This window comes from Ostrinia nubilalis, chromosome 23 (genome assembly GCF_963855985.1).
Source record: "Ostrinia nubilalis chromosome 23, ilOstNubi1.1, whole genome shotgun sequence".
Lineage (NCBI taxonomy): Eukaryota > Metazoa > Arthropoda > Insecta > Lepidoptera > Crambidae > Ostrinia > Ostrinia nubilalis.
Window position 1 is genome coordinate 9,051,471 of NC_087110.1, and position 19,484 is coordinate 9,070,954.

At 38.5% G+C, this 19,484-nt stretch overlaps 1 pseudogene; it reads right to left on the minus strand.

Annotated features, from left to right (window-relative positions):
* Positions 1–1,044: 1,044 nt before the first annotated feature.
* LOC135083224 (uncharacterized) lies at positions 1,045–16,593 on the minus strand (annotated as a pseudogene).
* Between the last annotated feature and the right edge of the window lie 2,891 nt (positions 16,594–19,484).

Here is a 19,484-nt window from a genome sequence, read left to right on the forward strand (position 1 = left end):
TACCCGAGTCAATGGTTAGGAGTATTTAAAATAAATGTAAGGAAAAGGTTTCGAGTTAATTACCCTGTCATTATCGTAAATATAGTACTAACGTTAAATTCTACCTATGTATTATTATAATGATAGTCGAATCATATAAAATACATACTGGTAAAAAATAAATGAAAGACAAATTTTCTCACACGTTTACTACGATTAAAATTATAAAGATTATTTACTTATTTGAGTTAAAAGAGCAAAGTATGACAGCAGTGACCAACATCTGAAAGAAAAATAAAAAGGATACTGTTTCTTTTGTATGCTTTTTCAGATTATGTGATGAAAAGTAAAATATGAGTTGAGAGCACATTATTTGTATTAAATGATGATTCAGCTGCAGTCAGCTTACATGGATCTTGGGCTCTACAAAAGTCTAGGCGGAGACAACCGATTTTTCGTCGGCCGATACTTTAGTCGGGCAGTTAATCAGTATGGAAGTGGGCACATTACACCGATTTGATTTTCATACAAATTAAAATCGGGCCCAACTATCGGCCGACTAAATTAGTGGTCTGCGCCTAGGCAGTATAAAAAGTTTTTAAAGTTCCTTGCTTCAACAAAAAATGCTATACCTATATCGCATTTATAACTAAACTAGCTTTCTGCCCGCGGGTTCACCCGCGTGGAATTTTGTCTGTCACAGAAAAACTTTATCGCGCGCGTCCCTGTTTCAGAAACCGGGATAAATACTATCCTATGTCCTTTCCCGGGAATCAAACCTCTATGCCAAATTTCATCAAAATCGGTTCAGTGGTTTAGGCGTCAAAGCAAGACAGACAGAGTTACTTTTGCATCTATAATATTAGTATAGATATAGATTAGTGTGGTGTGGCAGAATCAGATATGGTGATGATGAATAAATCTCTGTGAAGGCTTACATTTAACGCTTAGATGTTCTGTAGGCCTAAGATGCGCGCCGCGATAAGCAGTTATCACGCCATTTTATCGATTTTGCCCATACATTTTGACGTCGATAAAAGTTATCACGGCGCCCATCTTAGGCTTTTATGATATATATCCGATATATATCGGATATATATCATAAATATCGGATATTTTCGAACCCTGGTCCTGATACACTGTTCGCAAGAGCGCGAAGTACGACCACGACGTGCTAATAATCTGCGAAAAAAATATGTACCTTTTATCACTGATATCTCTGGCATCTAGGTGATCTATTATGACTTTTATAAACGCATTATCCACCAAAAAAAAAATTACAAACGAAAGTGGAATTTTTAGCGAATATTTTCCGTGCGACATCAACTGACTGTGGCTCGCAATACTGCAAAAAACGTTTACACTGCGGCACCATCGAGCTACGCGGATTGCTCGCTTATCATGTCGGATAGCCTACTGAAGGATCCACGTAAAGTAGGTAGTGTAAATATGTACCCATCAAAAACAATACTTGTCAAAAAAACCAAGTCTCGCAACTCAGTTGTTCTACGGTAAAAAGTTGTGAGATCCATGTAATACCAAGTCCAGGCCAGGAAATCTTTAACGTTTTACATAAATTATTGACTTGGCCATCGCACTAAATAATTTAATTTACACGTGTTTTCATGCGATGGCCAAGTCAATATATTTATGTAAAACGTTAAAGATTTCCTGGCCTGGACTTGGTATTACATGGATCTCACAACTTTTTACCGTAGAACAACTGAGTTGCGAGACTTGGTTTTTTTGACAAGTATTGTTTTTGATGGGATCTCATTTCTTTTTGTATTTTGTAGACAGCAGTTATGTATCTAGAAAACTGGACCGAAATTGAAAAATTTTACTCGACTTGGCGGTTGCACTACCGCGCCCCCAAATCTCATTTCTTTCTGTATTTTGTAGACAGCAGTTATGTATCTAGAAAACTGGACCGACATTGAAAAATTTTACTCGACTTGGCGGTTGCACTACCGTGCCCCCAAATATTTTAGTTTTTCCTTGATTCATACACCAAACACTACTTATATTCCAAATCTGAAGCTTCTAGGTCTGCTAGAAGTGCCTTAGAATTTTGATGATCGGTGAGTCAGTCAGTGAGTCAGTCAGTGAGTGACAAAATTAAGTAACTTTGACCCGTTATAATTCTTAAACTACTGGTTCAAATTGAATGAAATTTTAAATATACCGTGTCTTTACAATGCCTGCATAGTGAAACAGAAGGGAATGGAAACACTTGCTTACAAGTAAACTTTTTATATTTCGCACAGTAATCGGACAGAGTTTCAGCTTAACTTAGTATTCGGTATCGAATGCCCCGGAAAATGAGCTCCTCAGCTATATAATACAAAACCCCCACCTAAATGGTGTGGCCATCGATAACCAACCGGTAGTGACGTCACAGTCTTATAGCGGATGTAGTCAAATGGCGTACTCTGCATTACGGATGTGGCGGCGTTGGCTTGGCGCTGGCTTGGCGCTGGCTTGGCGCTGGCTTAGCGCTGGCTTAGCGCTGGCTTGGCGCTGGCTTAGCGCTGGCTTGGCGCTGGCTTAGCGCTGGCTTGGCGCTGGCTTGGCGAGGCAGGCATAGGCTGGCATACGGTGTTGCGTTACAATCGGCCATCCTGAAACAATTGCTCCCGCAATGGGAACAGAGAGGTTTGTGATTAGCTTTCCATAGCAGATCTATTAAATCTTCAGTCTCCAACTGCTCGTCCGAGCTGCTGGCACTGTCAGACACAGGAGCTATACTTTGGTAAGGGCACAAAGAGTCTGCAGAAACTAATGCCGTAAAACTTTTGTATCTTAAACCCTTGATGCTTCTGAGTTTGTACCTATCATTGCCAACAACTTTGGTTATAATATAGGGACTAGAATAGAGCTATGTAGCTTAGTGTTGGCCTTAGCAGTACTACTAGTAGGAGCCTGTCTCCAAAGCACCAGATCACCTTCCTTACAAACATGAGCGTTTTTTTTTCGACGTTTATCAAAATTACGTTTCATCCTGGCACTAGCTTTTGTTATACGATCACTTGCTTTCGCAGGTTTGCTCTTGTGTGGTTTCAACAACACGCCCCGGTATAGAAACATCGCATACTGACCTACCACTACGAGAAAACATCAACTCATATGGTTTAAACCCAGTAGTTTCATTAATGGTATTGTTTATACCACAGACTACATCAGGCAACGAATTGGACCCGTTACCCGCAGCCTCGCCCGGGTCCGTAGCACGCAAAGCATTGCGGATAGTTTGTAGCCATTAGCACGCGGGCATGAAATAGCTGTCAACGTATGTTTAAACTGTCTATCTGTTCCAAATTTCCTAAAATATCTAGTACTAGTAAAAATATCCAAAGAAACTAAAATCCTTTTTAGTACTCTGATAGTTTCTATTGAGTTTACTGTTCGAGTTGGTTCCGCAATAACAAATTTACAAAATGCGTCGGTTATCACTAACATTTATACGCTTGCCCTTTTTATTTTTTTCTGCAGAATGGACCAAGATAGTCTACGTGGACCATTCGAAAAGGCTCGGTTGGTTTGGGAACAGGGTGCAACATACCTTCCTTATTGCCATGTTCGCCTTTCTTTTAGGCACAATGTAAAAAAACTGTTACATATTTACGAATAAATCGTGACATTTTAGGAAACCAAAAATCAGTTTTGATCAATTCTAGGTATGAAACGTTTTAATCCTACCGTGCCCTTTTTCGTCATGATGCATTTGAACTAGGTATTTACCACCTAACTGTTCTGGAGCATCTTATTGAATCTTACCAATTAATGGGAATTACTACAAGACGATTCCCGTATAGTGTTTTTCGGTAAAACATATCATTTATCAACACAAAATCTTTTGTTATATCGAGGCCTGCCGTACTACTTTTTAACTGATCAAGTATAATTTTTAATTTATCCCCTTGTGACTGAAATTTACTGAGGTTTACTGAGACTTGAAACATTAAATAAATTTAGACACACTTTAAACAAATGGCTGTTAGCTAAGTGCTTCTACTCCATAAAAACTCCAAAGGAATAAAGGTTGACATTGTAATGTGTATTTTATGAATCATATTGTGTAGTATTATTTTAAATTTAAGTATATAACCTAGACATAATAATGGAATCGGAATTAATCACTTCATTGTATTTTTAATTATTTACTAAAATGTGCTTTATTAAGTAACTATTTTATGATCAAACCACTGTACCATATTCTTGGAAATAAATGTTATCTTATCTTGAACTGTATGAAACCAATCTGAAACTTGTAACTGTATGACGACTCAGGGCATCGACGTGACGCATCCTCTCGCCTGGTTTGTATTCAACACTTACTTATATCATAATATTGAGTAAAAAAAATAACCACAACCTTGCGATTCGTAGGATAATATCACGCTTCGTTAAAGTAGCTCGCACTGCAGTACAGTCAGTTACAATTTTGACATGTTTACCTACTACATACACACGAAATTTTCGTAACGACTCGACTACCGCCAATGTTTCGAGTTCGTAGCTAAGTATGATACATGCTCTTTTCCTTACAAGTAAGTAACGCCGCTAAAGTAAATGACAGGTCGTAAAGTTTCATCAGATTTTCGTTGTAATAATATAAGTACCCGCTATTCCTGCTTTGCATGCATCTGTACGCATTTCTGTCGGCAAGGCGGAATCTTATAATGCTAAAACCGGCTTAGCGCAAATACACTTTTTCAGTTCCTCAAAACTGGCGATTTGTTTACTTACTATTTCAAAATTATTCCAAACACAAGTATTTTTTTATTTTGTTTAGATCAGTTAACGGACGGGCTAGTTGTGCGAACTTGTAAATAACTTTTCGAAAATAACTACAAAAACCGATATATTGACGGACCTCATGAACATTTTTGGGTGCTGGAAATTGTGAAACTGCAGTCAACTTTGATTCTGCAGGATGTAATCCGTGTTGTGAAATTTCATGACCTAAATAGGTGTACTTTATTTCGTTAAAAGGAGCATTTTTTTTTTTATTTAGAACTTTTGCAACACTATTTGTAATATTTGAATTCCTGAATCGACATCTACCGAGGACAATAAGAGATCATCTAAAAACGCCAGGATTTCGTTTTGAGGACCGTCAGTATTAGATGCCGTTCCGTTTTGGTTAGCGTTCACGAGTTTATTAATAAAAGGCATAAAAACAGCCGGTGAACTGGCTAGACTGAAGGGAACGCGGGCATATTCGAATTGTCCTTGCTTACATATTCGAATTGTCCTTGCTGACATAATAATGAAAGCACTTTTGTGAGAGTCTTCAGGAGACAGTAAAACCTGATGGATACCCTTGTACCATATCGAGACAAGTAAAATTTACCTTACCGGCTAATTTTGAAATGTGATCTTCCTATATTTTATCGTTACAGTGTTCAGGGCACGATAATCTACGCAAAGCCTGCTGTCGCCGTTCTTTTTCTTTACTAATATTACGGGCGATGCTTAATTACAATCAGATTCTTTTAAAATAGTACCGGCATCTAATAATTCCGAAACTACTACTAAAGTCTAAGTATCTCTTGCTCACAATGATAATCTATAAGGTTGTCGATATATGGGCTGATCAGTGGCGAGTTTAATTTTAATTTGAACTAAATCTGTACATCCTATTCCGTTTGTACTACTTGCAAAACTATCTTCATACTGCATTATTAAAGGAATCAAACTACTACGCTCGTTTTCATTTAATTTTCCTATCCTTATATCGGTCAGCGAAACACCACCTATCATAGGGTCGGACTTTTAGTCTACCGATGAGACATAATGTGAATCTAACATATGCGAGGCACTTTTGAGTTGAGACTGGCTTGGCACTTTAAATAAACAGAAATCATAAGATGACATGGCTTGGCTACTGACCTGGCTTACTGTTGGCTCCTCGCAGCTCAAGGCGCGCGTCAGGACTTGACCAGCTTTCCACACGACGTCCTTTCCACCAGTGTTCACCACCTTGATGTTATAGTTCGAATCGTGTATATTTCCAAGCTGATCGATTTTCTTCAATCACGTAGATACTTTTTTTTCTTCTCCGTCTGGGTCAAATTCTGGTATGAGCGATGCAGCACGATGAGCACAGTTTCTTGTTCTAGGTCACGTATCGCCCTGTCCACTTCATTTTCCAAAAGATGCTTCAATAATTTTCTTGCCGGGGGTAGTGATAAATCACGGTCATCTTCGTTTTCGTTTTGGTTTGGTTCTCGGTTTGAAGAATTCCATCCAGGTGGCCGGACCCCGTAGCCTCCATCTCCAGGACGATTACGTTTCATATCCCACTTCTGAGTGAAACAGAAGGGAATGGAAACACTTGCTTACAAGTAAACTTTTTATATTTCGCACAGTAATCGGACAGAGTTTCAGCTTAATGCCCCGGAAAATGAGCTCCTCAGCTATATAATACAAAACCCCCACCTAAATGGTGTGGCCATCGATAACCAACCGGTAGTGACGTCACAGTCTTATAGCGGATGTAGTCAAATGGCGTACTCTGCATTACGGATGTGGCGGCGTTGGCTTGGCGCTGGCTTGGCGCTGGCTTGGCGCTGGCTTAGCGCTGGCTTAGCGCTGGCTTGGCGCTGGCTTAGCGCTGGCTTGGCGCTGGCTTAGCGCTGGCTTGGCGCTGGCTTGGCGAGGCAGGCATAGGCTGGCATACGGTGTTGCGTTACAATAGCTAATGAAAATTCAGCCTTCTAGTTTTATCCACAACGAAGTTACAGGCGGTCGAAAAGGCCTGAATTGCTTCGAGAAAAGGATGGTACGGCCGTGCCGCTTTTTTGCTCGACTTGGTGGGGGCACTGCCGTGCCCCCAGATGTTTATTTCACTAACTAAAGTTAAAATTCGTTTTAATTTTTTTCGACGTACATTTTTTTATTGATTCGTGATTTACTTACTCAACTCCCTAAATATGGCGAGGATTGAAATCAACACCCTGTATAATAGACTATTAAAGAGCTTCTGCCAGAGACTTCTCGCAATATTATAATAGATACAGACCAATAAAAGCTATCGTTTTAATGCTCATTATTATGACATCGTAGAGGAAGGTTGTCACCATAGCTGGGCATTAACTCGTTAATCCGTTAATCGTTAATTAACGAAGTTAACATTTCTGTTAACGGATTAACTTTTAAGTTAACTTTAAAAAATGTTAACGGACTCGTTAACTTCCGTTAAATTATTCTAAGTCCGTTAATCGTTAATCCAGTACCTACTATTTACTAAAAAGATACAGCAGGCACGCTGAAAAACGCTAGTAAAACGCGTTCTGACAAGTACGTTTGGGCTTCCACCCGATCACTAACGATAACGACACTTGTTAGTATGTGTGTGACAACTCTTGCGACTGAATTTAAGACCAGTTTTCTTCAACCGATTGAGCTGAAATTTGGTATACTTATGTAAGTACGATGACAATGCAATGTTATGGTACCATTGAACTGGTCTGATGATGGAGTCTTGAGGTGGCCATAGGAACTCCTAAATGAAACGGCGGCATCGCATCGAATTTGGGTTCGTTGTATTTGTCTTTTCGAGCACTTTCGTACTAGATGATGTCCAGGGTCCTAATGATGGAGTCAGGAGGTGGCCATAGGAATTCCTAAACGAAACGGTGGAAACTCATCGAGTTTGGGTTTGCTGGATTTGTCTTTTCGAGCACTTTAGTGCTAAATTGTATTGTAATTGAACCAAGGCTCTGAGATTGAGATACTACTAAAAAGTGTAAAATAAAATTATAATAATTAAAAAACTTTTTTAAAAACAAGCTTTTATTCTAAAATGCAGTTGTACTAAAACGAAAAAAATAATTGTACTTATGCAAGGTTCAAATAATTTCGAAAGCTTGTAGCGCAAACATAAAAGAGGAATAAATTCCATGCGCGATACAAGCTTTCGAAATTATTTGAACTTTGCATACAATTATTTTATTATCTTGTGTTAACGGATTAACGATTAACGTTAACTTGCGTTAAATCTTGCGAAATGTAACGTTTTAACGTTTAACGATGTTAATTTTTTTATTAACGGTTTAACGATTAACGAAGTTAACTATTTGATTAACGGTGCCCAGCTATGGTTGTCACTCCCCAGTGGTGCCAACTGTTAGGTATAAGAACGATAACCCTCATTGGCTTTTAGGAGCTCCTCGGATTTGGTTAAAAAAATATTCTAGATATTTCTAGAATTACAGGAAACCCCATTAAGGATTTAACTTTTACCTACCTTCATAAAAGCTCTCAAGTTGACTTCGGCAAAACCAGCAGCGGTCACTATGCATGGCTTTTGCGCCCTGAAATTCACAATTAAGAAACTTTTAGTGGTTTTTAAGTTTGAAGTTCAGGTAAGTTACATCATGATGATTTATTATACACGTATGTAATGTAAGGAGTATCAGGGTAAATCAAGTTCTTACAATACGATTAGATATACTAATACGGGATAGATTTTGTGGAAGCCAGCGCCTTCCTGCTACCTTTAAGAAGTTTGCTGCCATGTGAGTAGCCGTCCTACACTGGGCTTTCCGGTACGCGGCCTCCTCCCCAGAACCTTGCTGCCCCATCGGCCGTCAGATCTGCGTACTACGTGGCCTGCCCATTGCCACTTCAGCTTGCTAAGCTGCAATTTGTAGCAACCTCTAATGGATCAGCGTTTAACACTTGCCTGATCTGCATGATGAGGGCAGACTTCCCGAAGGCAGCATCTGAGAGGTACCATCTGCTGTTGTACACTGCGGTACTCACGTCCGTACTCTACAAAATCAAAACATGTTATAGTACTTCGAAAGCCTTTTTTTTTTATTTAAAGACTAGCGGCCGCCCGCGACTTCGTATGCGTGGACCCCGTTTTACCCCCTTAGGGGTGAAATTTCGTAAAGTCCTTTTTAGCGGTTGCCTACGTTATAACATTTACCTGCATGCCAAATTTCAGCCCGATCCGTCCAGTGGTTTGGGCTGTGCGTTGATAGATCACTATGTCAGTCAGTCATATAAGGATTTGTTAGTACTTACTTATGTAAGTGACAATATGAAAGATTAGGATTTTGTAGGGCCCTCGCAGACTACAGGCTTTGTATCGGCGATAGTTTGGTCGCCTTTTTAATTTGTGTGAAGAATCGGCCGATACCAAATCGGTGTAATGTGGATACTTAGTTCATGCTGATTTTTTTTTCTTTTAAAAAGATTACTAACTAGTAGGTAAAAACAAATTGGTAATACTCTCGTACTAAGCTAAATATGCTAGTATCACGAATTTACGAGTGAGCTCACCACAATAGTCAAGCGGCGGTGGGGACCGAACCCGCGTTCCCCGGATCACGAGTCTGCCAGTCCGACCCCTTCACCGTTCGGCTATCGTGGCTTCAAAAGGCTTGATTAATAATCCAACCAAAGTACTTATCGGCCGACAAAAAGTTTGAAGCCTGCTAGGACTCATACCTAGTACATAGTCGTTTAGCTTTTGAATAAGAAATTAACAAATGAAGCTTACGGCATCCATGAGCATGTTTCCAAAGAAGCACAGGAAGTAAATCTGCAGCATGGCGACGACGAAGAAGGCAAAGGCTACCGTCATTCTCACGTTGTCTAATGCCTGAAATATTTATAAACTTTTAGCGTATTACACTGTCGTCCCCAATTCAGCAAACCTATGTGTTATAGAACTCGTTATGGCATGATCGCGTGGAAGGTCACCTATGCGCTGGACCGACCAAGTGAAATCGGCAATGGGAGACGGCGTATGTGACTGCACCAGACAGTCTGCCAACAGTGAGAGATGACGGGAAATCGTGCGGAGAGTTGTATCCGCCTCTACAACCGATGTGAACAACGCCTCCACGTGACCACGACCGCTCTGCCAACAGCGAAACGAATAAGAGGAATGGCATGATTCTTCATCATCATAATTTCAGCTACAGGACGTACAATACTAGATATAATGATTTCCAGATTGGCCGATTGGAAGGCCTGCATCCAGGCGCCTTCCTGCAAATGTTCTGAGATCATCTGTCCATCTTGTGGATGAACGTCCTACGCTGCGTTTTTACGTGGGTGGCCTCCAATCCAGAAGCTTGCTGCCCCATCAGACGTTAATTCTGCGTATTATGTGCCCGTTGCCACTTCAGCATGCAAATCCGTCTCACTTTAATCAATTCTTTATGTATGAAAAGGTAAATAAGTTACCGTCATATTGAAGCCAGTCAAGCAAATGATAAGAGAGCTGGTGAGGAAATTGACCAGGGTCGACTTTGAGTAAATATCTTCGAGCAAGCCTGCAGAGCTGTAAACAATAGAATTTAGTATTGTACACTACGGGAAAAAAGATTAAATTGCATTGAGAGTAAGTAGCCCTTAGTTGATGGCATCAATAATGATGGGTGGTCCAAAACGAACGTAACAAATAAACTAGTACTTTTGAAACTGTAGATAGGAATTGATGATGTTTTGAGGTATTACAGTGTTTTTATTTGTCTAGTTACATGTATCTTCAAAAAATTAGCATGTTAGGTACCTACAACATATTAAAAACTTTGGCTTAAATCATAGGCTACTTACTTAATAATATCCTGATGCCATTTAACCAGCTCTTTAAACTTTTCTCGAAGCTGTGTGACTTCTATCCGCTTCGCGCTCCTGCTCTCTGCTATGACGTTAGTAACCTCATGATTCAAGATTTTAAACTGAATCATGACGTGCGTACAACAGATGTAGAAAAGGCAGTCCACCCCAAGGATCTCTGTTACCACTACCCATGCTGGAAAAAAAGTTTTTTATCATCATTCCAGTCAGAGGCCGTCCACTGCTGTTTGCTCGATTGGTAGTGGCCTGCATCCAGCGCCTTCCTGCCACCTTTATGAGGCACACGCTGCCGGTACGTGGCCTCCACTCTACTTACAAAGTTTTTGTGGAAATTCATTGAAAAATCTATGAAATCAGGAAAATGGTATTATTACGCGGGCTAACTATCGGACAGATCCCCCGCTCTCCCGGGGTGGCGTTCGCATGTGTTCGGTAGTGTAGCGGGGTACGCGGGGGTGGTGTGGGCGGTAACAAGCGCCGTCTTGAAAGTTTTCGGAGACGTTTGAACAAGATTTTTTACTAATAAAATAATAGTGAAAATTTTATTTATATTTTTCTTGTAATTACTTTCATGTGTACTACCACGAGATGGGCGTTGTTTTACAACATCACACCCTGTATTGGAAGTCGACCAACAAACTATCGGCCGACTAAAAGTCTTTTGCGGGGACTTTAAAAACTGTAAAATAATAAACCATACCAGTCCAGATCTGATAAATGTAGGCAAACGGCCAGATCCTCAAGTCGTAGCAGTCAAATGGGTATATGTCAATAATAGGCAGAAGGAGCTCCAGTTCCCCGTAAATAAATTACTTCACTACGATCCAGACCAAAGGGCCGAAGTCGAACACAACCACTAGAACCCAATTGACCATCTTCATCGCAAACACCAGGTTGTACAGGAACTTGGACTCTTACGTTGCCTATGAGGCGAAAAAGGCTCTTCTCGTGGGCGACCACAAACGCAGTTTTGAATTCTGACATCGTCCCCAAACTGAGACAAGGGGCTACATGGGTCAGTTCGACGAAGCTTGTCCCTTTGCTCACTCCTTTAAATATCCAGTTGATTTCGCCGATTATATCCGTGGCTATCCATAAAAAGTTGACCACATAAACGAAGCTCTGGCACCACGTTCTCGGGCGTTCTTCGAGATTCATGCCAGCATATAGGAATATGAATCTGATTTTCCGAAGAGATTTGTCTATTGGTTGTTCCGCCATTTTTACCCGACTACGGCAAAGCAAAAGGAGGGTTATGATTTTGACAGGCTATGTATGTATGTATGTATGTATGTATGTATGTATGTATGTTCATCTGTTCCCTCGTAACTTCTAAACTACTTATCAGAATTCGACAAATGTCATATCATTAGAAGCGTCTTAATTGTCCGCTGGTTAAAGGCTATATGGGGTTTCACAAAATCTAATGCACCCTCTAGCGGACAAAACATACAGAGTAAAAAAATAAAGTTAAGATAAATATGCCGTGTTTGGTATCATTTGAAAGCGCTTTACTTGTACATTTTGAATATATACAGGGTGGAATTTTGTAATGCCACCTGGAGGGAAAGTACTCTTAATATTGTAGATAGAAATGTTTTCTCAAAGAAAACATTCCTTTATTTTTTAAAAGAAATAGAACTGCATTCAAAGATTTCCAAAAATTTGCATGCCACACCCGGGAATCGAACCAACTAAAATCTGTTAAAAATTACACCCTGTATTTTTATTACATCTATCGTTAGGGTTAAGTATAAGGATGAAATCTCTCTAACATACTTGATCAATCAAATGAAAGGAAAACCATGAAATCTTAAATTATTTTAATTATGTTACAGAAAATTGTATGGTATGGTAGTGAATTTTCGAAAAAAATTCGAAAATCTTTGAATGCAGTTCTCTTTCTTTTCAAAAATAAAGGAATGTTTTCTTTCAGTAAAATTTTCTATCTACAGTATTAGGAGTACTTTCCCTCCAGGCCAGGTGGCATTTAAAAATTCCACCCTGTATATATTACTAGCATTTGCTTGTGACTTTACCTGTATTCATGGGCTGATTGCATATAATTCACATCTTTTCGTTCATAGCTTCTTTACTACTTATTAGTTCTTCAATTTAACTTTTGTTAATATTATGCGCCACAAATACACTTTAACACCAAAATAGTACAAATAATAATAAAAAGTAAAAAAACTAAAACCCAACTACGACAAAAAACGACGCTGAAAAAGTATAAAACAAGATTTTCAGAATACTGAACTGAACAAAGTTGCTAATGTAGTTGCATAGTAATTTTCATGTTTGGAAAGGCGTAGTCACACGTTACATATACCTACCTACCGTAGCACTTTGACAACGTGTGACTGCGGTTTTCCAAACATGAAAATTACTATGCAACTACATTAGCAACTTTGTTCAGTTCAGTATTCTGAAAATCTTGTTTTATACTTTTTCAGTGTCGTTTTTTGTCGTAGTTTCATGTGCAAAGCACCCGTGTCAAAGTTAAAGAACATTTAAATAACGCGAGTAAGGTTTCAAGTAATTACCCTTTCATTATCGTAAATACAGGTAATGCGGAAAATAATGTGGCATATAATAATTATGGATTAACGTTAAATATTAAATTCGAACTATTATTATAATGACGGTCGGGTAACATGTTGGTTTTTATTTTATTTATTTTTTAAGAAATTCTTTTCAGTGTCAACTAATGCTTTAAGTGCTATACACCTTGCCAAGTAAAGTAGTTTTCTGTCGCAGACAAAATAAAGAAGAATTTCTAGAAAATTGGAAGCTGCTTTTTGATTTTTAATGGGAGGTAAATACCTACTTTGGGCACCTTTATTCTCTCTTTTAGTATATTTTACCGAGCAAATTTGTGACTACAGGTTGATAAATACAATTATTTTGTTTTATTTAAGTTTCAAACTAATTAAATATTGGATAAACAAAGAAAATAAAAGACGAATTGTCTCATTATGTTTACTACCAGTAGCACAAATAACAAAGTTTTGGACTTAAGAACGTGTACTGTAGATAGTTTGGAGAAGTGCGAAATATGACCAAGCTGTGCTCAATATCTGAAACAAACGTTTTAAACCAATATATCGATTACAGTTTTAGTAAAGATTATATTTATTAGGTACTAAATAAAAGTTAATGTAGGTACATTTATCTAAGTTAGTAAGTAAAAGCTTACCTTCATGTAAGCTCTCAAGTTGACATCTGCGAATCCAGCTGCAGTCAGCTTGCACGGGTCTTGGGCTCTACAAATGTAAAGAGTTAAATACATAAATAGTATGATAATAATAATTACCTACGTATTTTATATTAAATTACTTTTTTCCTTTTCGTATTCATGTTTCTCTAATAGAAAAACTTTTTCATTTTCGTACCGTATTAGCTTAATTATGTTACCTACGTTAATTATCTGAGCAATTTTGTTCAAAACTTCTAAATACCTACGTAAATATTAAAATGGTTTTAAATTGTTGTAATAAGAGATTAACGAAGATCAGTTGACTGACTAAATAAAGTTTAAAAAGAACGCAAAACACGAGATTTATATTAAGATAAATAATATTTTTTCTCTACTTTTTCTCTCTCTAGGTTGTCTGGTCGAGATCACTCCATAAAAAAGTCTAAATTGAGTCTCTTGTGTATTTCTTTCTTTCTTGTCTTTATCTATAAATCTATTTTCACCTGGTTTGAACCAGAAGAACGTTTCGCCCCATCATCACGTCGGTGAGGTACCACCGGCTGTTGTACACGGCGTTGCTCACATCCATGCTCTGGAAACCAATCATCATTCAACATCATCAGTCAATCATCATAGAGGCGAAAACAGACTTAGATCAACTATAGTGTACTCGTATCTATGCAATATGTATATTTGTAAGTGGCGAACAATGGCGGTGGAGAGGAAGAAGAAGGAACACGTGACTTATTTAACCAATCAAAGCGCACATGGCATGGTTATTGCTTACTTATTATTTTACGCGTGAGTTCAGTAAGTTTATCAATTTGCGAAAATTTGGGCTAAATTAATACAATATAATCTCTTGTTTAGAAGCCTACGGAACTTTATTAATTTCCTACAAAATTTTGCGGTCTTGTTATTTTCCAGTGACACGTACATTTTCTTGTATAATCATCCTTATTACAATAGTAAATAAGAAAGATGCCAAAGTGTTTAGCTTAAAGTGCCATCGTGTGGACATCTTGCTCTCCATAAAGACGATACCCATGTAAGTAAAATAAAAAAGAAGCTTGCATGCATGTTTGAAGAAGCTAACGGCATGTGAGTATCTAACTGGAGCAATGTGAATACGCTTCCAAGGAATTTGCTTTCTAAATTTTTTGCTCCTCTAATGTGCAATCTACTTACAGAACTCATCAGGATATCACCAAAGAAGCATAGAAAGAACACTTGCAGCAAGCTCATGAAGAGGAAAATGATGAACGTCATCACAAACGCCTTGTCATCTATGGTCTGAAAGAAAATAATATTGAAAATTGTCTATTGGTTGTACCAAATTAATGAAGCGAAGGTTTTTGAAGCGATAATAGCACTCGTGATACGAGGAAAAATTGAATCCCGCCGCAAATACGAAACAGAAGCATTTATTTAGCCTATCTTGAAGGGTTAAAGGGATATTCTTAAAAAAAAAATGATATGAATAAAATTATTTACCGTAACGTTAAAGCCAGTGAGGCAAATAACCAAGGAGCTGGTGCAGAAGTTCAGGAGAGTGGATTTGGAGTATACTCCTTCCAGCATGTTTGCGGATCTAAAAAATAAAATAAAATTTAAATATCTCAGTGGGTATACTACTTATTTAGTCTTATGAACATAGAAATAGAGAAGTTTTGGATTTAATAAGCATTTGTAAGTTTTGGACGTCCAATAAAGAATAGTAACATCTATGAAGAGTTACCTTATAATTTCCTGGTGCCACTTAATCAACTCCTGGAATTTGGTCCGAATAGCAGCCTGGTCGATGGAATCGACCGCAGAGACACTCCTGCTGGGAATGATCTCTTGGAACTGGTGCTGCAAGAGCTTGAACTGGATCTTGATGTGGGTACAGCAGGTGAAGAAGAAGTAGTCAGTGGCGCAGATTTCCAGGAGAACGATACATTCTGGATTAGAACAGTCAACATGCTGATAAATCATTGCTAGTAGAGACAGAAAACTTCATCATCATCATCATCATCAACAGCCCTTTACTGTCCACTGCTGGACTATGAGCCTCCTCCGCTATAGTGCAGGGTTTTGGCATAATGCCCACGCTTGGCAGGCGGTTGGAGATCGCAGTTTAAAAGATTGATGTTTTTCAGAGAGCGCTGCTGCCCGTTCTCTGTTTGATGAATGATGAAGAATAACTCATGTATTTTTGTAAATATACTTGGTATAGACTTACCTGACCAAATCTGGTGGATATACGCAAAAGGCCAATATCGGAGATCAAACGAATCGAATGGATACACATCCAAAAACGGCAGCATAAGTTCTAACTGCCCCGTAGTAAAATACTTAACTGCTATCAAAATGAGAGGACTTGCATCAAAAACGACAATCATCAGGCAATTCAATACGTTAAGTACGCTAGTTATAATGTTCAAAAATTTTATTTCTGGTTCGATTATGTCCTCCCGCTCAGAGTTTTCAAACTCCTTAGCTTTGAGTTCTAAACTTCGTAAGTTGTCCATTAGGATGTGTACTTTCTTCTCGTTTAAGATCATGAAAACAGCCTTGATATCTCCAAGAATGCTTAAGGTTAGACAAGGAGCGACATACGTGAGTTCTGTGAAGTTTTTGCCACTGACAATACCGTATAAGACCCATTGCAGAGCCCCAACGATGTCGGTGTTCAGCCAAAGAAAGTTGAAGAGATAGACGCAGTTTTGCTTGAAGTTTCTTTTATCGTTTTCTATATTTAAGCCAGTAAGTCGAAACGCGAATGTAATCTTCTTCAAAGATTTGTCAAACAGCGATTCTTTTTCCATTTTTGCGTCTGAACTGTCGCTCGTTCGATCGGTAAGGGATTTTAGTGTTAAATGTTCAATTTCTCCATCTGTATGATTAAGCATTGTTACCTTGAACGTGGCGCTATGCAATTTGAATTTGAAATCAGGATTAATTAGTAACTTGAATTGTAACCGTAGGGTTAGTGAGCCAGGTCAAATTAATAAGTCACCATAATTAGAGGTTCTGAGTGATCCCATAAATGCTACTTTTGCGCCCTTTAACTTCGTCTTATTCTGTTAGTATGTCTTCCTTTATAATGTGGTGAGTTTTCTCTGTTCCTACATAAAAATTACATCTATTTTTGCCCGATCTTGTCGTGAGAATGAAAAATTTCCGTAACTTTCAAGTGATTTTGCAAAAAATATTTATTGGCAACTACCTAGCTAACAGCTCACTTGATAGGCCCTTATTGTATTTGGTGTATAATCTCTTCTTATAGGTTACATAAGATTTTGCTTGACACCTGCCATCCGCTATGCACTGAAGGGAAGTCGATCCTTAACTTCGAACTCCTATGTTCTTCTGATTAATTTCGTTGCGGGTCCAATGGCAGTTTAACTTTACCGGGACAAACTTGACCTTCACTGGTTGGGTTTTTATTGGCGGTCAAGCTGTAGATCCTGGCTACACAGGAGTAGCAGTGGCGGGAAATTGAGGTGGGAATAGTCCGTTCGCCTTTTACTTAGAAATAGCTTTATTTTAAACCGAAATATAGGAGACCGCACTGTGTCATGCATTTTCACGAACTAAATCAACGGCGCGTAATACTGGGTCATTAAAATGTCATTGTTTGATATAGAGTTGATAATGCTTAGAATTTGCACTTTGTTAAGACACTGCATTGTACCTGGTGGTTCGTTCGTTTAAGCTAAATGACGTTTACTGCTGGACAAAAGGATAAAGCACTAAAAGGATTATAAGTGGTAGGTACCAGTATTATACAAAAACGCCTTATAGTTTTATTTTTATAAATAAAAGATTGAAATAAAAAATACTTTCAGACTCTACCGATTTCTTTTCTGTTAATTGGTCCAAAGAACTATGTACTACCATTTTTCCACTAGCTCGAAACATGCCAGGATGAGGCAATCAGTGGTATTTTAACCGACTTCAAAAAAGGAGAATATTGTCGTAGGTAGAAAAGGTGGCTAGTTTATGTGGACTATAAACTGCAACATTTTCTACTCTAAAAAAACCATTCAGTATTTTTTTTTTACTTTTATGTGTTTTAGCCAGTTTTTAAGGGTCTTTTAAAGTCAGTTTAATTATTTTTATGAAGAATATTATTGGGATATAAACAAGTAGGTACATATAAAAATGATTGTGCTTATCGTACTTATCACCATATTCCAAAGTCTATGGCGTTAAACCAACAGCTCCTACCATCAGTGTCGCATTGGAAAGGTACTTCAAATATCGTGAAAAAATCAATGAAAAAATCGTTAAGATTTTCATAGGTTCATTTCTGAATATTCTGCTTTATAATTTTGTAAAACTGAATGCTATGTCTGAATAGGTACCCATGAATTTACTTTTTCAAAAATTTTTTAAAAAAAATGTGTTTAAAAACAAAAAAAATGTTAAGTTAAAATACCTGTAACAAGTACTTTAGGTGCAAAAACCATCAGTTGTAAATAATATTTCGGACACATTTTCCTTGAGTTTGGTGAAATAGACTCCATAGGAATTAAAGATGATCCATAGTATACGAACGAGTAGGTATACCCAGGGATACCCTATAGTGTAGGTACTTTACAGAGTGTTCTGAAGAAATACGTAGGTAATGCTCCTTTAGGTGACTGCTTAACATTTTCCACGTCCGTCAAACGTATTAGCACAGAATAATAATAAGTACTACGTACAGAAGTTTTACTTCACGAAGGTATTTAAATAAATGTATGCTCAATGTCACTAACAATATGGTGTAATTTAGCCTGTCTCAAAAGTCAAGCACCATTTTGTTCACAAACGTCAGTGATCGGCACTGCGCCGAAGCTATAGGGCTGACTTCGGTAAAATGATGTGACGTGAGGTGTCAAACTGCGGAAAATGGCGGAGGAAATACATGATTTAGCATGAATTATCATGAATAATATTAACTACTTATTTACCTCTCAGTGTCTTGAGGCACCTTAAAAAAGTACACCATTTTCTTTATTTTCTTCCATCATACACAAGAATACGCGTGCGAGTCAATGTTCGCTCGTATGTGAGGCCTTGTCGTATAGTATGCTGTAGGTGGGCCATCGTGCGTGTTTTGTTTTCGATGTAAACTTGCGGAGATGAACAGGCCTGGTATTAGTAGAACAGTCTCACTTTGTAGACTATGCATTTTTGTTACAAACTAGCACGTATTCCAATTACATAAGATGCAAGTGTGAAGCTTGATATGCTGTGCATAGAGCAACCGCACGTCATTACTATAGCAACTCCACGCAGGAGTATGGAACTACGAAATGCTCCTTTCATCATCATCATCATTTCAGCCATAGGACGTCCACTGCTGACCATAGGCAGAGTATTTACTCTGCCATAGGCCTCCCCCAATAATTTTCACAATGGCCGGTTTATGGCGGCCTGCATCCAGATGGGGTTTTCTGTCCACCTCGTGGATGGACGTCCTATGCTGCGCTTTCCGGTACGTGGCCTCCACTCCAGAACCTTGCTGCCCCATCGGCCGTCAGTTCTGCGTACTATGTGCCCTGCCCATTGCCACTTCAGCTTGCTAATCCGTTGGGCTATGTCAGCGACCTTAGTTCTTTTACGGATCTCCTCATTTCTTATTCGAATGCTCCTTTAGATGAAACTAAATCCTCCTTAACATGCAACTCGCAACAAACAATCAATTTTCCACGTCGTCAAGCGACAA